Source organism: Dendrobates tinctorius, unplaced genomic scaffold, assembly GCF_039654945.1.
Source record: "Dendrobates tinctorius isolate UK_male_01 unplaced genomic scaffold, ASM3965494v1 ptg000060l, whole genome shotgun sequence".
Classification (NCBI taxonomy): Eukaryota; Metazoa; Chordata; class Amphibia; order Anura; family Dendrobatidae; genus Dendrobates; species Dendrobates tinctorius.
In genome coordinates, this window is record NW_027361728.1 from 77,266,380 (window position 1) to 77,285,617 (window position 19,238).

The 19,238-nt window shown below is 47.8% G+C and overlaps 1 protein-coding gene across 3 annotated transcripts in view; it reads right to left on the reverse strand.

Moving 5' to 3' along the window:
- The window catches only part of RNF13 (ring finger protein 13), a 74,224-nt gene extending 56,833 nt beyond the window's left edge, over positions 1 to 17,391 (reverse strand). The window contains exon 1 of one of the 3 annotated variants that reach the window (XM_073579078.1): positions 17,219 to 17,391. The gene's annotated coding sequence lies outside the window, so the exon portion shown is untranslated. Of the gene's footprint in view, positions 1 to 17,204 lie in introns of all 3 variants that reach the window. The other 2 variants (XM_073579079.1, XM_073579081.1) reach the window with 2 other exon arrangements.
- Between the last annotated feature and the right edge of the window lie 1,847 nt (positions 17,392 to 19,238).

Below are 19,238 nucleotides of genomic sequence, written 5' to 3' on the forward strand. Positions count from 1 at the left end.
TTTCCCTTTTGTAGGAACTCTAAGATAGGGACTATCGGGACTTCTGCTGTATGAAACTCTAGGAATTTCTTCCATATTCTTTTATAAATTTGGGTTGTGGACTGCTTCCTGCTCTGCAGGAGCGTAGTAATTAATGATTGCGAAAACCCTCTTGATCTTAATAGGTGCCTTTCAAGTTCCACGCCGTCAAGTGTAAGTTGTCCACTTGAGGGTGGAAAAAAGGGCCTTGGGAGAGTAGGTTGGGGTTTGATGGGAGAACCCAAGGATCTGTCACTGACATAATTCGTAGCCACGAGAACCACGGTCTCTTGGGCCAGAATGGTGCTATCAGGATTACTCTCGCCTTTTCCTCTCTGATTTTCTGAATCACTTGTGGCAGGAGAATCAATGGAGGGAAGGCGTATGCCAACTTGAATCTCCATGGGGCCTGGAGGGCATCCAGTATGTCTGGGTGATCTGCTGGAGACAGGGAAGCAAAGGTCTTTGTTTGTCTGTTTTCCCTTGTGGCAAAGAGGTCCACTTGCGGATGCCCCCATAGAGCCACTATGTTCTGGAAGATTTGGTGATTGAGGCACCACTCCCCTTGCCGAAGTGTGTGTCGGCTTAAGAAATCTGCTTCTTGATTGTCCTCTCCTCTGATATGAAGAGCTGAGAGGGACAACAAATTGCTTTCGGCTAAGTCTAAGATTCTTGCCGCAGAAGACATCAGAGTCTCTGATCGAGTACCTCCTTGTCTGTTTATGTAGGCCACTGTGGTGGTGTTGTCCGACAGGATCCTGACATGTTTCTGTTGGAGCTGTGGAAGGAAATAATGTAGAGCATAGTATACTGCTGTCAGTTCTTTTAAATTAGACGAGTATTCTCTTTCCTCTCTATTCCATCTTCCTTGACAAAAGCTATTCCCTATATGGGCTCCCCAGCCTTGGGGGCTAGCGTCGGTGGTTAGGATACTAGATGGTACTATGACCCATGGGACTCCCGAGGATAGATGGTCATCCTCTAACCACCATTCCAGAGAAGTCAAGACCTCCTGCGTTAGAGTTATCTTGCTCTCGAGGTGACCACCATGTTGCCTCTCCTCCTGGAGGATCTGATGCTGGAGTGTGCGGACATGATAATGGGCCCACCGGACTGCAGGGGCACAGGAATCTAGCGACCCCAATAGCGACATTGCCCCTCTCAGAGACATGCGTGGTCTATCTATGGCTGCCTCTACTTTCTCTTTTGTTTAGTGTAATCTTTACCTGCGGAAGTAGACATTTCTGGGTTATGGAATTCAATTGGAACCCCAAAAACATCTGGAGGGATTGCGGAACGAGCCTGGACTTCTGTATATTGATGATCCAGCCTAGGTCCTGTAAAGACGAGATTGCATCAGCCACTCTTTTGGTACATTGGGTATCTGAGTTCCCGATTATTAGGAAGTCGTCTAAGTAAGGTACGATTAAAGTATCTTTTTGACGAACATAGGCCATCACCTTGGTGAAGATTCTTGGTGCTGTTGAGAGGCCGAAAGGCATGGCTGTGTATTGAAAATGACGGACCTTGCCATCGAATACCACTGCGATCCTTAGATATTTTTGGTATCTATTATGGATAGGAAGATGATAATAAGCATCTTTTAAGTCAATCCCCGCCATCACACAATTTGGAAAGAGAAGCTTTATGGTGGATCTGATTGATTCCATCTTAAACTTATAATTTTTAATAAACGTATTAAGCTTCCTTAAATTAATAATTGTTCTAAATGTACCATCTGGTTTGGAAATTAAAAATAAGGGAGAGTAGAAGCCTCTACCTTCCTGTCCCTCTGGGACCTCTACTAAAACCCCTTTGCATAGTAGGCTCCGAATCTCTTCTTCGAGGGCCTTTTGTTGGGCCATAGAGTTAAGGCGGGTTAGGACAAAGAAATCATAAGGATTTTGAAGGAATTCTATTTTCATTCCTTCTTTAATAATACTCAAGATCCATGGGTTTGAGGATATTTGTTCCCATTTTGGATAAAAGAACCGTAATCTACCCCCTACAGGTGGGTCTGATTCTTTAATTTCTATTTTCCCTTCGGAACGTTGGACCCCTGAACATGGTACCCTTTTGTTTCTCTTCTTTTGTGGCCCATCTATTTGGTCTTTCCGTTTGCCTCCTTCTTCCAAACGGTCGCCTCTTAAAGGTTCTCCTATAGAAAGGGATAGAAGAGTCAGGGAACGCCTTCTTCCTTTCCTTTGGCGAGTATCTCGTCTAGGGCTTTCCCGAAGAGAAACTCACCCTCACACGGGGTTGCACAGATCTTAGCCTTTGATTGCACGTCCCCCTACCAGCTCTTCATCCACAACGTCCTTCTGGCGTTGTTCACTAGAGCTGCTGATCTTGCTGCCAGCCGTAGAGTGTCTGCCGACGCATCAGCCATAAAGGCAGCTGCCCCCCTTATCAATGGGATAGCGGCCCTTAATTTTTCTCTGGACACCTTTTGCTCGATTTGTTGATCCAGCCGGTCCAACCACACGATCATGGATCTAGTGGTGCATGTGCTGGCTACCGCTGGCTTAAATATACCCGTGGTAGACTCCCAAGACGTCTTCAATGATGATTCCGCCTTGCGGTCTAACGGGTCTGCCAACAAGCCTGCGTCCTCTACTGGAATAGCCGATTGTCTCGAAGTAGAGGATATAACGGCATCCACTTTTGGCACTTTGGTCCATTTTAATAGCTCCTCATCGCTGAAAGGATACTTTCTTTTTGAGGCTGATGGGAGAAAACTTCCTTGGTCATTTTTTTCCCATTCCCTCTTTATTAGGGCCTTAATTGCCGGTATTACCGGGAACGCTCTCCTTTTCTTTTCAGCCAATCCCGCAAACATTATGTCCTGTGCGGTTTGGGCACCCCTTGGTTCCTCACACCCCATAGTGCTTCTCACCGACTTGACTAGGTTGTCCACACTATCTAGGGGGAAACATGACTGTCCCTCCATGTCTGATGATGACGAGGATGTTAGTGAGGAGTCAGAGATTAACCCCCCTTTTTCTTCTGACTCTGAGCGGAGGGTTAACTGCTTCTTGCTGCCAGTCTCTGAGGGAGTTTTGGCGCGGTTAATAGCCTGTATCTCCTCCCTGATTATAGCTCTAATGTCCTTTGTCGACAATGCGGTCCCTTGCTTTGTCTCTTTGGTGCACTGTTTACAGAGCTTCTTAGGGTAGGAGTCAGGGAGAGGTTCCGAGCATAGCGCACATTCTTTATGCTTGGATTTATCCTTTTTCTTGGTCTAGAAGGGGACACCAAGGCGGGGGGGGGGGGTAGGAGAGGTCAGCTTAGTAGGCAGAGTATATACTTTGCACACTCACCCAGTGAAGCCTTATATTACCGGATCAGATGGCTGAGACGTCCTAGGCCTTGATTCTCCTGCTTCATTCCTGCGGCCGGTGTTGCGGTCACTGGTGGAGCTACCTCCTGCAGAATCCCCCGCTGGAGCGTGTGCTTCCGTTGGGGACGACATTGCTGCATCGCCGCTCAGCTGCGCCGCTTTTTAAATAACCTGCTTTTTTTTTTTTTTTTCTTCTGCTGTCCCCCCGGAAGTTGCTCCTCCTCCCAGGGATCACCGCGCGCGTGCCCGACGCTCTTTCAGCCATCCCGCCCCGGAAGTTCAACCATTACTTCCGGGGGGGGTCAGGAGACTGTGCGCCGGCGGGCTACCGCGCCGCTTTACCGCACGGCCCCGCTCTCCACGCGGTCCCCTTCTCCATGCACCGCCACCGCCGCTGGCGCCTCCATTCAAAAGGAGACCTCCATACTCCTTTTTTCTCTGCGCCACTGGCGCTCTTACCGCTCCCAGCAGCGGTGCGTCCCAGTGCCTGCCGGCGCTCTCCTGGGTGAGACGGGGCGGCCATCCCCGGACCCCGTCATCACCCTTCGCTTCATCAGACGAGGAGGGAGCCGTCTAACGGAATCTCCCCCGACGCTGACTCTGGACCGCAGCCCCTGCCGTTCCCAAGGAGACTGCACAGGCGGCATGCCTGGCCCAGGTATTCTTTTCCTGAAGGATATCGTGGCTCCGTTTGGAACAGGAAACCAAAACTGAGGAGGAAAGGCGGACCGCCCCTTTTATCTTTCCTGTAGGGTTTCCTGTTCCAAATGGGGCGGATCCGATACCTCCAGTGGGTGCTGTCGTGGCGAAGGGTAAAAAATGAGTTATATTATACTCACCCAGGGGTGGTCCGGTCCGGTTTTGGTCCAATTGAGGGCAGAGCAGTGCGCCTGCACAGGAGTCACGACAGGCAGCAAAGAACAGGACGTCACCGTTAGAAGAAGGGAGGCACCGGACCGCAACACCCATGGGACCAAGACCGGACCGCCCCCGGTGAGTATAATATAACTAATCTTTCAGGTTACATCGGGGGCTTATCTACAGCATTACAGAATGCTGTAGATAAGCCCCTGATGGCGGTGGCCGCAGCCGATACTCTAAAAATGAGGTGACAAATTCCCTTTAAAGAAAAGCATTGTTATAAAGATAATTTTGAGGCATCATAAGGCTGGTTCTCCATGGAATTGGTAATAATACCTGCAAAGTGGCTGTGCATGTTCCTGCTCTCAGGTGGCTGAGCATGCAAAGCCAATCATTATTCTCCTCTAGCTGTGCTCAGCTGTAAAAGTAGGTGTATGTTCACACAATGCATTTTTGCAACATTTTCTATGCATTTAAAAAGAGCAGTGTGTTAGGAGAAAAAAAAAACGCTGTGTAGGTTATGCATGTTTTTGATGCGTTTTCCAAGCGACTTTTTGATGCATTCAATTATGCAGAAAAAAATACTGAAAGAGCAGACATGCTGCAGCTTTAAAAACCTGCATTTCAGTTAGAGAAAAAAAAGCAAGAAAAAAAACAAAAACAAAACAAATGAGAAATCTTACTTTCCTGCCACTACAAGACTGCATCCCCCACCGGGAATAGCGTAGCAAAAACACTCAGTCTGCTGTCTTACAATGCAATGCAAAATTTTTGTTGTAGTGCAGAAAAAACAAACAAACAAAAAAAAAACAAAAACCCGAAGTAGTATATACAGAGCCGGCCAGGATGGTGACATTTACTATCAAGCCGGGGTCAGACTTGCGAGAAACTCGCACATCAATATCCGGCACTGCCGCCGGCACTCGGGACCGGAGAGTTCAGCTGTATAGAAATACATGGAGCTGAACCCAATGGGCATGTCTCATTTCCCGGACATGATTATGTGAAAAACGCATGCATTTCAAAGCATGCGTTTCCATAGACAGTCATGCGTTGTTTTTTTTTTGTTTTTTTACGCACTCATCTGCATGCGCGTATTTGATGGATTTTTGACGCCTCAAAAAAATGCAATATGATGCATTCACCAGTCACAGCCGCACACTGCGAAACTACTCATGCGTACGCGTATCCCTGCGTACACCAAGTTAAAGATATGTATGCATGACGCATGCAGATCTATGCGGAGCAAATGCTGCGCGCACAGACGCTAATGTGAATCCAGCCTATGTCCATGTGCACAAAGAGCTGTCAGTCACTGATTGGACCCAAAATCTTAGAAATAAAAGGATTACAGTGGCATTTAAAAGTTTGGGTACCCCTGGTCAAAAAGATTAACAGTTAAGCAAGTTAAAGAGCTCTAAAAAGGCCTAAAGTTAAAACAATTATATATATATATATATATATATATATATATATATATATATATATATATATATATATATACACACACACATACATTTACCCATACCCGGGCATAGTAACCAACTGTGGTTAGTTACAACAAATTATAATTATCCTCCATCCCATAGTCCCGTGCCCATATACCCATCATACATATTCTCCATCCCATTGTCCCGTGCCCATATACCCATCATACATATCCGCCATCCCATAGTCCCTTGTCCATATACCCGTCATACATATCCTCCATCCCATAGTCCAGTGCCCATTTACCCATCACACATGCTCCATCCCATAGTCCCATGCCCATATACCCATCACACATCCTCCATCCCATAGTCAACCATTATGACATAATGAGCGGCGGGGCTTGATGACATCAGCGTCGCCATGGCAACCATTGTGACATCATAATGAGGGGCGGGGCTTGACGCGCACACACTTTTTCCCCCCCATTATGTAGATAGGGGCAAAATTGTTTGGGGCAAAATTGTTTGGTGAATTGGAACGTGCGGGGTTAAAATTTCGCCTCACAACATAGCCTAGGACGCTCTCGGGGTCCAGACGTGTGACTGTGCCAAATTTTGTGGCTGTAGCTGCGACGGTGCGGATGCCTATCCCGGACATACACACACACTTTGAGCTTTATATATTAGATATATACACACCCACACACACTAGCTATGAACCCGTTCTACGCCCGGATGGCGAGCATTTTTATTGGTATATGGTTTCCCATCCTGGTATGTGCTGCCCCCCTCCTATTCTGGTATGCATGCTACCCCCCCTCACCCACCTTTCGTGGTATGCATGCTACCCCCCCTCACCCCTTTCGTGGTATGCATGCTACCCCCCCTCACCCCTTTCGTGGTATGCATGCTACCCCCCCTCACCCCTTTCGTGGTATGCATGCTACCCCCCCTCACCCCTTTGGTGGTATGCATGCTACCCCCCTCACCCCTTTCGTGGTATGCATGCTACCCCCCCCTCGCCCCCCAATTCTAGTATGCATGGTCCCCTCACCCCCCTTTCGTGGTATGCATGCTACCCTTCACCCCCCAATACTGGTTTGTATGGTCCCCCTCACCCCTATTAAACTACAGACATACGGAAGAAAAAAAAAAAAAAAAACAACACATTTATACTCACCCTTCTTTCCTGTGCTTCAGCGCTGTCACGTTCTGCTGGAGGCCGGGGGAGGAGTGTGGCGCCGGAGTACGCGAATGCTCATAGCGCTGTCCGGCGCCATATTGCTGAAGACACACTCCACTTTTATGTGCCACTGTAAATGATTACGGTAATCATCGGTTACATTGGTATATAGTTTTGTGAGTAGAGTCTCAATCTACTCAGCTCCCCCTGCTATATAACACGGTGCCTGCAGATTGGACAACATTTTCGTGGTGACAGGTTCCAATTTATGCTGTATTTACACAGAAAGAGGATCATGAATGAACATTCCATAATCCTTATTCTGTGTAAACTGGCTGCTGATCACCTGACGAATGGGCAAAGCTCTTGTTCATGGGGTGAAGTGATCTTTTGCAAAGTGCAAAAGATCATTGTTTTCGGCGGACAACCGTCCTGTGTAAACAGGTATCATACTGCCGAGAACAATGGCAGCCTGTGTGGATTGCTCAGTGTGCATCGTTTACTTTGGTCTGCTGGTGTAAATAGAGGATTAAATGACCGCCAAATCACTAAATATTTACAAAACGGTAGTATAGTATTATGCCGCCAGTCATCTCCTTTCCCCGAAAATAATTTATATGTAGATCGCATGAAAGACACAGTAGTATGCAACCTACATTTGATAGTAATGCGGCCTTTAACAATGTATCACAAACGCAGAAGAGACAGTCATGTTGTTCTTGTGTCATTTCATGCACCATAACAGGACCACAATAACTATCATTATATGGTGATCTTCAGGGTCAATGCCAAAAGTTACCTTGTAGCCCTAATCCAACACGTCACTATATTAGCACAGTCTGCACCAGATATTAATCTTTCTTCCAAAAAGTCAAAAACTTTGAGTAAGTTGTAATGGTGACTTCGAAATCCGAAGACCCAGAACTTTGGAAACGGTTCTGTAAAGTTCATGCGATGCACCCTCCAGCTTTTCTCCTTTCATCTAAACCCGGGGTGTGTCATGAATCCAAGGCATCCCATAGTCAGAAAAAGACGAGATCCAAGGCCTGACTGACACACCCAGGGATGCACAAAATACTTTTAAGATTTTGAAGGCAGTCATCCATCTGTAGAGATTAATATCAAACCTGTAACTTGAACAAAAAATTAGTTCACGTATATTAATTTCTGAACTTGCATTGTGAAACGCAAGAAAAAGAAAACTCACTCCTTAAAACTAACGTACCGTCCATAAACTGTGGCGGCACAACATATACAGTAGCTGCCTTCATAATGGAGCAAGCGTTATAGGCATGCACATAGAAAAGCCGGATTACTTACCGGTAATGCTCTTTTAATGAGTCCACGACAGCACCCACTGGAGGTATCGGATCCGCCCCATTTGGAACAGGAAACCCTACAGAAAGATAAAAGGGGCGGTCCACCTTTCCTCCTCAGTTTTGCATTTCAGAGTACCAGGAGGACCGCCGAGGATTAGGCAATGTTTTTGCATTTCTAAACTTCACTTATCCATTTTTAGCAGATACACTTTATTATCGATATCTTTAGCAGGGAGGGAAGTGAGCAGGTGCTGTCGTGGACTCATTAAAAGAGCATTACCGGTAAGTAATCCGGCTTTTTACCCTTCGCCACGATAGCACCCACTGGAGAGATTCCAGAGACCATCACCTGGGTGGGACCACCGTGCCAAGGACAGTCCTGCCAAAGCTTAGGGCAGAAGTTGATGAAAGGTCAAATCTATAGTGATTATAGAAGGTAGAAGGAGATGACCAAATTGCCGCCTTACATATGGAACGTCTCCCCTCTCGGCCCAGGAGGTTGCCATTGCTCTAATGGAATGTGCTCTGATGCTCTCCGGAGGATCTTCATTTTTCAAGGAGTAGGCTAAGCGAATGGCATCCCTGATCCATCGGGAAATGGTGCTCTTCGTGACTCCGTACCCTTTTTTTACAGCCCTGAAAAGATATGAACAGAGTACTACACTGCCTCCAGCTCCTGGACCTCTCAATATATTTTAGGACAGTTCTTCTAACATCCAAGGTGTGGAATTTCCGCTCCTCTGGAGAGGAGGGATCTCCAAAGAAGGTCGGGAGAAGTATCTCTTGAGGGGTCTGGTTTTAATATCAACCTATCTTTATCTGAAAAAAGGGTGGGTCTATGGATAGGGCCTGGACATCACCCACTCTCCTAGCAGATGTCAGTGCTACTAAGAGGGCCGTCTTGAGTGACAAGTATTTGAGGGATATCGTGTCTATCGGCTCAAAGGGTTCTTCCGTCAGGGCGTCTAAGACCAGATGTAAGTCACATGCAGGGATTGCAGGTATGTGAACTGGAGTTATCCGTTCGCAAGCTGTAATAAATCGTGAAATCCACTTATTCCCCGCTATATTATGGCCGTACAGTGCCCCTAATGCGGACACCAGGACTTTCAGTGTGTTTACTGCCAGGCCCAAGTCCTTCCCTCTCTGTAGAAATTCTAAGATAGGAACTATTGGGACTTCTGTGGTATGAGGCGCTGTATGAAACTGCAGGAATTTTTTCCATATCCTTGTATAAATCTAGGTAGTGGACTGCTTCCTGCTCTGTAGGAGCGTAGCAATTAGTGTTTCAGAAAAGCCTCTTGATCTTAGTAGCTGCCTTTCAAATTCCACGCCGTCAAGTGTAAGCTGTCCACTTGGGGGTAGAAAAAAGGGCCTTGGGAGAGTAGGTTGGGAATCGAAGGGAGGACCCAAGGATCTGTCACCGACATAATTCATAGCCATGAGAACCACGATCTCTTGGGCCAGAATGGTGCTATCAAAATCACTCTCGCCTTGTCCTCTCTGATCTTCCGAATGACCTGTGGCAGGAGAATTATCGGAGGGAAGGCATATGCCAGGTTGAACTTCCATGAGGCCTGGAGGGCATCCAGTATGTCTGGGTGATCTGACGGAGACAGGGAAGCAAACACCTTTATCTGTCTGTTCTCTTTCGTGGCAAAGAGGTCCACCTGAGGTTGCCCCCATAAAGCTACTATGTCCTTGAAGACTCTGCGATTGAGGCACCACTCCCCTTGCCGAAGTGTGTGTCGGCTAAAGAAGTCCACCTCTTGGTTGTTCTTTCCCCTGATATGAAGAGCCGAGAGGGACAACATAACTTTCGGCTAAGTTTAAGATTCTTGCCGCGGAAGACATCAGAGTCTCTGAGTACCTCCCTGTGTTTATGTAGGCCACTGTAGTGGTGTTGTCCGACAAGATCCTGACATGTTTCTGTTGGAGCTGTGGAAGAAAATGGTGTAGAGCATAATATACCGCTGTCAGCTCTTTTAAATTAGACGAGTATCCCCATTCATCTCTATTCCACCTTCCTTGACAAACGCTACACCCCATATGGGCTCCCCAGCAGTGGGGCCTAGCATCGGTGGTTAGGATACAAGATGGTACTATAACCCATGGGACTCCTAAGGATAGATGGTTATCATCTAGCCACCATTCTAGAGAAGTCAAGACCTCCTGTGATAAGGTTATCTTGCTCTCGAGGTAACCACCATGTCACCTGTCCACTTGGAGGATCTGATGCTGAAGTGTGCGGATATGATAATGAGCCCACCGAACTGCCGGGGCACAAGAATTGAGCGACCCCAATAGCGACATTGCCCCTCTCAGAGACATGCGTGGTCTACTTATGGCTGCCTCCACTTTCTCTTTTGTGAGTGCAATCTTTACCTGAGGGAGTAGACATCTCTGGATTGTGGAGTCTAACTGGAACCCTAAGAACATCAGAAGGGAATGCGGAACGAGTCTGGACTTCTGTACATTGATGATCCAGCCTAGATCCTGCAAAGATGAGATTGCGTCAGCCACACGTCTGGTACACTGGGTGACCGAGTTCCCGATAATTAGGAAGTCATCTAGGTAAGGCAAGATTAGAGGGTCTCTTTGACGAAGATAGGCCATCACCTCGGCCATCACCTTGGTGAAGATTCTTGGCGCTGTAGAGAGGCCGAAAGGCATGGCTGTATACTGAAAATGACGGATCTTGCCTTCGAATACCACCGCGACCCTTAGGTACTTTTGGTATCTATCATGAATAGGAAGATGATAGTAAGCATCCTTCAAGTCAATCCCCACCATTACACAGTTTGGAAAGAGAAGCTTTATGGTGGATCTGATTGATTCCATATTAAACGTATAATTTTTTATAAACGTGTTAAGCTTCCTTGAATTTATAACTGTCCTAAACATACCATCTGGTTTGGAAATTAAAAATAAAAGGAGAGTAGAATCCTCTACCTTCCTGTCCCTCTGGGACCGCTTCTAAAACCCCCTTGGATAGTAGGCTCCGAATTTCTTCTTCGAGGGCCTTTTGTTGAACTATAGAGTTAAGGCGGGTTATAATAAAGAAATCATAAGGAATTTGAAGGAATTCTATTTTCATTCCTTCTTTAATTACACTTAGAATCCATGGGCTCGAAGTTATTTGTTCCCATTTTGAATAAAAAATTTTAATCTACCCCCTACTGGTGGGTCTAATTTTTTAATATTTATTTTCCTTCCGGAATGCTGAACCCCTGAACATGCTACCCTTTTGCTTTTCCTCCTTCGTGGGGCATCTATTTGGTCTATCCGCTTGTCTCCTTCTTCCAAACGGTCACCTTTTAAAGGTTCTCCTGTAGAAAGGGATACAAGAATCAGGGAAGGCCTTCTTCCTTTCTTTTGCTTTGGCGAGTATGTCGTCTAGGGCTTTCCCAAAGAGAAACTCACCTTCGCACTGGGTTGCGCAAATCTTAGATTTTGATTGCACGTCCCCCTTCCAGCTCTTCATCCACAGTGCCCGCCTGGCGTTGTTTACAAGAGCCGCCGATCTTGCTGCCAGCCACAGAGTGTCTGCCGATGCATCGGCCGTGAAGGCTGCTGCCCCTCTGATTAATGGAATAGCGGCCCGTAGTTTTTCTCTTGACACTTTCTGCTCGATTTGTTGATCCAATTGGTCCAACCATACGAGCATAGATCTGGTGGTGCATGTGCTGGCTACTGCTGGCTTAAAAATTCCCGTGGTAGACTCCCAAGACCTTTTTAATAACAACTCCGCCTTACGGTCTAGCTGGTCTGCGAACAAGCCTGCGTCCTCTACCGGAATAATAGACTGTTTCGAGGTAGAGGCTACAACGGCATCAACTTTTGGCACTTTGGTCCATTTTAATAGCTCGTCATCGCTAAATGGTTATTTTCTCTTTGAGGCCGATGGGAGAAAACTTCTTTGATCATGTTTTTCCCTCTCTCTTTTTTAGGGCCTTAACTGCCGGCATCACTGGAAACGCTCTCCTTTTCTTTTCCGCCAACCCCGCAAACATAATTTCTTGTGCGGTTTGGGCACCCCTTGCTTCCTCACACCCCTTAGTGTTCCTCGCGGATTTGACCAGGTTATCCACACTATCCAGGGGAAAATATGACCGTCCCTCCATGTCTGATGATGACAAGGATGTGAGTGAGGAATCTGAGATTAACCCCTGTTCTTCCTCTGACTGAGCTGAGGGTCACCTGTTTTATGGCTCGAATGTCCTTTGATGACACTGCCGACCCTTGCCTAGTCTCTCTGGTGCACTGTTTACAGAGCTTTTTGGGGTAGGAGTCAGGGAGAGGTTCAGCGCATAAAGCGCATTCTTTATGCTTACATTTTTCTTTTTTCTTCGCCTGGAGAGAGGAGACATGGCGAAAGGAGAGGGGGGGGGGGTGGAGGAGAGGTCAGCTTAGTAGGCAGAGTATATACATTGCACACTCACCCAGTGAAGCCTTGTATTACCGGATCAGATGGCTGAGATCCTGTCCTAGGTCTTGACTCTCCCACCTCGCTCCTGCGGGCGGTGTCTGTCCTGGTGGTGCGGTCCCTGGAGGAGCTGCACCCCCGCAGAGTCTCCTGCTGGAGCGTGCGCTTCTGTTGGGGACGACATGGCTCCTGCCGCTCAGCTGCGGCGCTTGTTTAAATAGATTGCTTTTTTTTTTTTTTTTTTTTTCTTCCTCTGCCCCCGGAAGTCGCTCCTCCTCCCCGGGTTCCCGCACATGCGCCGTTGCGCTTCTCAGCCATCTGCCCCGGAAGTTTACTCATTACTTCCAGGGCTCAGGAGCCTCTGCTCCAGCCGGCTACCGCGCCACCGCTTCTGTATGCGGCCCGTGCTTCTCCCCACGCTACCGCTGCTCTCTTTTTTTTTTTCTTCCTTTTTCTTTCTTACCGCGCCCTGCAGCGGCGGCTCCTGTGCGTTTGGTGCCCCCTGGCGCGCTCCTAGGTGAGATCGGGCGGCCCCTCCTGGACCCGGTCATCACCTCTCAGCCATCAGATGAGGGGGTAGCCGTCTAACGGAGTCTCCCCCGACGCTGCTTCCGGATCGCAGCCCCTGCCGTTCTCATGGACACTGCGCAGGCGGCGTGCAAACCTAGGTACATCTTCCTGAAGGATTAGTCCTGAGGTTCCCTGGGAACAGGAAACCAAAACTGAGGCGGAAAGGCGGACCTCCCCTTTTATCTTTCTGTAGGGTTTCCTGTTCCAAATGGGGCGGATGCGATACCTCCAGTGGGTGCTGTCGTGGCGAAGGGTAAAATAAGAACATTTCAGGGACGTAGGAGAGTCTTTTGGGTCCATTATGTTAGTTGGTAACTACTCATCTGCAGAACTAGCTTGACATGAGGATTGCAGAAAATGTATGCAAGGCTAAGTGCAGACATACTTTTTAGCCCTGCGGATTTTTCCGCACAGAATTGAAGAAATCCGCAGGTCAAATGACCTGCATTTTTCCTACGGATTTCTTCCGGTTTTCCCCTGCGGATTTGGAGAATGGAGCAGGTGGAAAACTGCACAAAAGAAGTGACATGCTGAATATTTTGAACCACAAGAAAACCGCGCGGAAAAATCTGCAGCGTCTGCACAGCGTTTTTTTTTTCTTTTTTCACTTGACTAACATGCTACTGTACATCACAATGCGGATATGCAACGTTTCTGCACGGTAAAATCCACTGCGGATCCGCTGGATATCTGCATCGTGTGCACATGGCCTAACAATGTGATGATTTCCGCCCATATTATAGGGCACAGAATCCAGACCACTCAGCTCTTGTGTCTCCAGGGAAAGAATAGTATTCCTCTGCAAGTAGACCTTCTGACAGTAAACCAATGAATGCAGACCCATCGGACATTACAATGAACCACTCGCATCATATGTTCTGTTTTAGTGCTGCATATGCAAGCTGGCAAGACTTCAAGCCTAGTATAATGGATTGTGACACTCACTGCAGATCAGGCAGCCTCAGCCATCCTCCATCATAGAACAGAAATAGCAGGTCCAGGGGTCAGGGCTTCTAAGAGCAAGGAAGCCAATAACCACCCATCTATGCTAGCTATAAGCCACCACCAGTCACTACAAAGGTTTCACCTGTATTGTACCTCTGGGACCTTCTAAGATGTTAAAGAAATACACCCTTTTTAAATAAACTGGGCTGAAGTGTTTTTTGGAGGAAGGGGCGTATTACATTAATTACCTATCTTGAGGATAGAAAGTGTGATTGAATCTAACCCACATCCAAAAACGGAATGTAGGGACACTGGCACAGTACAGACAGAGCAGATCCCGTCTATGCCGCTGTGTCTGGTCCTGTTCACAAGGCGCCAGAAGATGCCAGTGTATGGACATCACTGTCACATACAGTAAGGTAGGGGGATGAGGTCACTCCAAAGGTCGACTGTTCTCTCAAATTCCCAGTCCTGGGCCATGCCTATGAGCTGCAACATATTTGCAAAAACCAAAGGAGATCTGCAAAACTGTTGATCAGTGGTTTAAACAGAACCTGTCAGCACGATTCTAATGTAAAGACATGGCTGTAATGCTGATTACATGGATTCATCTGGTGATTAAATCCGCTTTGTGGTCTTCTTTAAAGGGAATCTGTCACCCCATTTTTGCTATATGAGCTGCCAGCACCGCCATCAGGGGCTTATCTACAGCATTCTGTAATGCTCTAGAAGATAAGCCCCCGATGTAACCTGAAAACTAAGTTACGTTATACTCACCGGGGGGCGGGGGCGGTGGGTGTCACGGTTCGGTCTGGTGCCTCCCATCTTCTAGCAATGACGTCCTCCTTCTTACTTCTGCCACGGCTCCTGCGCAGGCGTACTTTATCTGTAAAGTAAAGTACTGTAGCGCGCAGGGAAAGGTCAGAGAGGTCCGGCGCCTGCGCACTGCAGTACTTTACTCTGCCCTCAACAGGGCAGATATAATACGCCTGCGCAGGAGCCGAGGGAGAAGCAAGGAGGAGGACGGCATTGTATGAAGATGGGAGGCACCGGACCGCTGCCCCCCCTCTGGTGAGTATAATCTAACTTGTTTTTCTTATCTTTCAGGTTACATTGGGGGCTTATCTACAGCGTTACAGAATGCTGTAGATAAGCCCCTGATGGCGGTGGCCGCAGCTCATACAGCAAAAATGAGGTGACAGATTCCCTTTAAAAGGGGTTTTCCATGAGTAAAGTTCATTTGAACCAATGGATCTTGGTATAATAAGTTTCCACAATTGGATGTGTTTAAAAGAAGCTCCTGTCCTGATACTAAATGTGTGTACTATGCTGTGTACTGTATAATGGCCGTGCCTGTCAGTGCAGGGACATCGTCTGATCATACCACCGCTCCTGGGCCGCCATCCCACTGCTTTTTGCAATGTCCAATTGTGCTCGAAGTAAAATTATCTATAAGCTCCCACTCATCTGATGACAGCTAAAAAAAAAAAAAAAAAAAATTGTCTTGGCATCCGCCAGGCCCGAATAAAGTGTACGGACTAGAGCCGCAGACTCCCCAAGTATACACACACACCCTGCATGGCATTTTACAGTGGGAGCCCAACACCTGTTACACAGCAGCACCAGTGTGGGGTAAGGCTAGTTTCACACTAGCGTTTATGAGCGCAGCGACGGCCTGCGCACGGCCGCCGCTAAGCCCCGAGTCATGCGCCGGTGGACGGAGCTACCGGCGGAGGCGCGGCAGGGGGCGGGGCTTAGCGGCGGCCGTGCGCAGGCCGTCGCTGCGCTCATAAACGTTAGTGTGAAACTAGCCTAACAGGCATCAGCATAAACCTCCACAAAGACAGATAAGGGAGCATGCCCAGAGGGGAGACCAGCGGCACGGCTGACACATGCTTATCTCCTAGAGCAGGGCTCCCCAGCCTGTAGCTCAGGAGCCACATGTGGCTCGCGTCCCATGAATTGTGGCTCGCGACTGTCTGCCAGCTTGGTGCATTAGCTCCAGGTCTAGTGAACTGGTGTGAAGAGCAAATCTCAAAATGGTGAATTTTGTGAGTAGCCCTGCACAGAAGAGCAGATCTGGATGCACATATTCTGGTCTTAGGGGTTTAGAGATGTTTTAGGTATGGTACGCTGGAGGATGGTACTACCTGTTAGAGGAGGTGCTCAAAGCTGGATGTGACAGTGTGTTGGGAGAATACTGAATGGAGGCATTGTGGGAATCCTTGGATCTCAGTCGGCACAACGGTCATGTGATCACACACACACACACAGTGTCGGCACAACGGTCATGTGATCACACACACACACACAGTGTCGGCACAACGGTCATGTGATCACACACACACACACAGTGTCGGCACAACGGTCATGTGATCACACACACACACACACAGTGTCGGCACAACGGTCATGTGATCACACACACACACACACACAGTGTCTGTACAACGGTCATGTGATCACACACACACAGTGTCTGTACAACGGTCATGTGATCACACACACACAGTGTCTGTACAACGGTCATGTGATCACACACACACACACAGTGTCTGTACAACGGTCATGTGATCACACACACACACACATACAGTGTCGGCACAACGGTCATGTGATCACACACACACAGTGTCGGCACAACGGTCATGTGATCACACACACACACACACAGTGTCGGCACAACGGTCATGTGATCACACACACACACAGTGTCGGCACAAAGGTCATGTGATCACACACACACACAGTGTCGGCACAAAGGTCATGTGATCACACACACACACAGTGTCGGCACAAAGGTCATGTGATCACACACACACACAGTGTCGGCACAAAGGTCATGTGATCACACACACACACAGTGTCGGCACAAAGGTCATGTGATCACACACACACAGTGTCGGCACAATGGTCATGTGATCACACACACACAGTGTCGGCACAACGGTCATGTGACCCCCCCCCATACACAGTGTCACCATGGGGTATAGTAGCACAGTGCCGAGAACACAATTCTCAGTAATGCACAGAGGACACCCAGGTTACGGCGCAGTGTCACACCGGCTCCTGGCGTCAAGGACTACACACAGGAAATGGAAAGTCCACTTACATGAGGACAGTTACCTTCTAGCTCTACGGCCGCCTCTCCCTACACAGCGGAGACATGCAGCTTGCGGACACCCCCACTGCAGCCCACCGCTCATTCCTCGCAGCCACCACTGCTCGGCCCACAGCAAGCCAAGATGTGGGAGAGCTCGCAATTCGGCCTCTCCGATTGGCTGGCTAGAGACACGTCAAAGCGCCGATTTGTCGTTGTATCTGTCAGTTAACATTTGCTCTAAGGAACAGCCTGTTGTGCACGTGACTGAGCGGCGTGGATTGCAGAGGGGCGGGGTCAGCAGAGGGGAGGCTGGAAATACTGTGCCAGACCGGTAGGGGGCAGAGGTAGAAGTGCGTGTACTGGCGAAGTCGTACTACAGGCAGAGAGGAGGGGGAGGGCGGCTGCTAGTTGTCAGGTCGCACAACCGACCCTGATTATTAGGCGGTCGGAGGGGAACTCAGGAGAATAACTGTGGAAAATAAAAGCTGGTTTATTGATTTTATTTTCTGGAAAAGCTAATAATGTGCACAGATTAGTTATACACACGTAATCCTCACGTCGCTGGCGGTATGTAGCGCCAGTGCTGCAGACATTGTCCTGTGTATGGTGGGGTGTGTGCAACAATCCGCCTCTTCCACGGGTGCGTTTGCTGCAGATTTTTCCGTGGTTTCTACGCTGTGGGAGTAGAGGGTCGTCACCGCGTGCGTGGTTTTTTCCTTAAATCACTTTTCCTTGTGGCAGCTTTTGTGCAAAACTTGAGTTATTGAGGTTTCTGCATTTCTTGGCAGCAAAAACCCTGCGTCAAAAACGAGCATTTTGCTGCTATTTTTGGTGTGTTTTGCCGCGGTTTTTGTATGCGTTTTGGTACAGCAATGAAGTTTTTTTTATAGCTAAATAAAGATATTACAAAAAAAAAAATCTGTGATGTAATTTCTTGGTTCGACGCCACTTTTTTCAGTCTGGTGCAGTAGCATCAGGGTAATGGGATTAGGGTTTGGTGTCAGCAGCTGTCATTGACACCTAGCTCTAGGCTTAGCAATGAAAAGGTAAACACATTGTCACCAGCCTATGTAGGAGCGTTATCAGAATTAACCTACATAGGCTGTAACCAAACAGCAACTTTTTTTTGGGAAATTGAAATATGAAAAAATTGCATGGGCTCTGGCGTAATTTTCATAAACTGCAGAAGAAGAGCCAACAGCTGAGGGCTGATCTTAATATTCTGGGAAGGAGCCAATAGCCATGAAGGTTCCTAGTCTATTAATATCACCTCACAGCTTTCTGCTTAGACTTTACTGGATAGTTTACATGGGGACCCCAGAAAAAAATTGACATAGGGTCCCCCTATAAAATCTAACTAGCAAAGGCTATGCAGACAGCTGTGGGCTGATATTAATAGCCTAGTAAGGGACCATGGATATTGGCCTCCCTTCCCAGACTATAAACCTCAACTCTGAGCTGCCCCAGAAAGGTGCATCTATAAGATGCGCCAATTCTAGCACTTAGCCTCACTCTTCCCCCTTGCCCTGTAGCGGTGGCAAATGGGGTCATTGCTGGGGGGGTTGATATGTTTGTATTGTCAGGTGACATCAAGCCCACAGGTTAGTAATGGAGAGGCATCTATAAGATGCCCCCATTACTAACTCCATAGTGATATTATAAAAACACACACCCAAAATAAAGTCCTTTATTTGAAAAAATGACACAGACTCCTTTTTTGAATCTAAATTAAACCATACTTACCAAACACCTAATCCACCAATGCCAACGTCTCCTGCAACTAAAATAAAATAATAAACCACAATATTCCTCACCTGCCTGCAGAGAAGATAATATTCCACAATGTCCCACCACGATTCTCATGACTTTGAGAGCAGTCACTGATGTGACTGCTCTCAAAGACAGCTGGCGACTGTCACGTGGATCCATCCTGTGTGACGCGACCAGCAGGCTGGTAACTGAAACAACAAGACACGGCACGTGAAACTGTCCTGTGTGATGCGGCCCGCAGGCCGGTAACTAAAACAACAAGACACGGGGAAG